The sequence below is a fragment of the Panthera onca genome, chromosome X (assembly GCF_046562875.1).
Source record: "Panthera onca isolate mPanOnc1 chromosome X, mPanOnc1 haplotype 2, whole genome shotgun sequence".
Classification (NCBI taxonomy): Eukaryota; Metazoa; Chordata; class Mammalia; order Carnivora; family Felidae; genus Panthera; species Panthera onca.
Genome location: NC_138357.1, coordinates 117,342,857 through 117,345,165, shown reverse-complemented (window position 1 = coordinate 117,345,165; position 2,309 = coordinate 117,342,857). Strand labels below are relative to the sequence as shown.

The 2,309-nt window shown below is 36.4% G+C and overlaps 1 pseudogene; it reads left to right on the top strand.

Moving 5' to 3' along the window:
* The first annotated feature begins 1,641 nt into the window (after positions 1-1,641).
* On the top strand, positions 1,642-1,819 carry LOC145714803 (U2 spliceosomal RNA; annotated as a pseudogene).
* Positions 1,820-2,309: the final 490 nt, after the last annotated feature.

Sequence of the window (2,309 nt, the reverse complement as noted above, 5' to 3'; positions counted from 1 at the left end):
CCTTCCTGCAGTAAGCTTGAGCAATCATAGGGTGCATCTCATTTGCTTATTTGTTTATCTTTTGGAGATGATTGTCTTTTGTTGCCTGATATTAATGTCATAAAAAACATTTTTTATACCTTATCTCCATTTTTTGGGTGTATCTGTCAAGAAATTAAATCTGGCACCTATTATTCTGTCTTAGCTGGAAATGGACATATCATCTAAGTCCCCTTTCATTTTTAATCCTCTACATGCAATCAGTAGTCAATTAATAGTTGAGCTAACATTTATATATGTCTTATATTCTTTTAAAAAAAAGATGTAAGTCTGTTTTAGGTTGGATACTTCAAGTGTAGACCCTGAGATGTAGACTTTTTTTTTTTTTTTTTTTTTGCAAATACCTTATTGAGGAAGTTTTCTCAGAAGGGAATTGAGGGGAGCAGTACAGGACAAGAGAAGGAGTCAAGCAGGGTTGTGATATCAGCTGGAGACTATCTCATTCTGATCCTTTGGGGAGTTCTAGAGCACAAATTGTATCACAAAGTTGGTTCCACCTTTAGGCGAATGTGGGAATGGGAGGACTTTTGTACATCCTTGTCTCTAAGTTAATGAGAATAAGCTGCTTCTTGCAGGAAATGACTTCCCCAGTGACACAGCTCCCAATCAAGCAATGACTGTATTTTTTAAGGAAGGAGGCAGCTGCAAGCTATTAGTAACCAACATTCACAGTGTGTAGGGGTTGGATATATGGACTGAGTAAAGGGATCTGGGAAGAACAACAGCAACATTCCCTATATTGTTTTAGGAGTCTTTATCTCCAAAATGCCTTGTACTCAGTAAGCATTCTATATGTTAGTACCTTAATGTATAGAACTACAGCAATAGCACATTTCCAAGGAATAAGTTATTTCATATGGGTCAATTTTTTTAGATATTAAAGATTGTACTTTTAAAAACTTCTTGATGAGAATGTTTCTAAAATATATCATATATTTTCCTTACATCACACAGACGATAGTGAGATCAAAATGGTCTTTCCATGTTGACTCAGGGTGATAATTTAGGAACCTTAAACACTTTGCAGGGGTGCAAGTTAGTAGGATCTTCCTTTCTAAATCTTTAGGTGAATTTTAGGAGCTACTGTACAAGGCAGTATGCTGGGCTGTCAGATATCAGCTGTCATTACCCGTAATAGTACACTGGGTTCTTGAAGGTTTCTTCAACTTCACATCTCTGAGGACTGAGAAGTCTGATGATCAAAGATGTCAAGTTTGTGAGAAAATAAGGTGTGGATTACATCCTGAGGATTTCTCCTAGAATGGATTACAGGGCTTTAGTTCTTTGGCAATTGACAGATTGTATGATGTATGAGGTGTTAAAGCATGCTCATGCTTGCTTCTCATTCGTAGCCCCGCCCTGTAGACTGGGGTTTTCTAAACTTCAACATCTGTGGGAACCCTGTAATCAGAGTCCATCCATGGTTCAACTGATGATTGACTTTTCAAATGAGAGAGTTGATTTGACAAATTTCATTCATATGGGCATTAAGGAATTAAAAAGACAAAATTTGCTTTTACTAATTTTCTGACTTAGAACTTTTAGAAGTCATTTGTTGCTTTTATAGTCTGATGTTAAGGAATGTTTTAAAGTAGGTGAAGAATTGCTTCTTGGCCTTTAGGCTAAGGTCAAGTGTAGCATCTGTTCTTATCAGTTTAAAGTAGGTGAAGAATTAAAATGGAGTGTAAGAAAAGGAGATTGAGTTTGCAATTCAGTATTTCATGGTCTCCAGAACCTTTGTTCTTTTTTCCAAAATGGCAGTGAATTTAGTGGTGCATTTCGTGTGGTAACAAGGGTTTATTTATGTATCTGCCCTAAATTGAAGCTGAAAATATAAAGTGTCCTGATCCCTGGAGCTGTTCTTCTTTGTGATGTCCTTACTACTCAGGAACTGAATGAAGGGTGAGCAGTGCAGTCCATTGGATTTGGCACAGTGATGTGCTAGAGAAAGCGCCATGAGAGCCAGTTGTGTATATCTCTTTCCTATTCCACCTGTAGTGATATCTCACTCATAGCTTCAAATTAGCCATGGTGGGAATATTTATAACATGGAAATTGGCTAACACTATAAACAGGGTTTTTTCTTTTTGTTTTTTTTCTCAGAGAGCCAACATTTTTAAGGTTTACTGGCATACCACTGCTCTCTAGACCATTGGCCTTAGCATAAGCCACTAATTAATGCTTTATTAAGGCAACTTTAAAAAAATGGACATATAATGACCAATAAATTATATTAGTTTCAAGTGTACAATGTAATGAATTGTTATTTG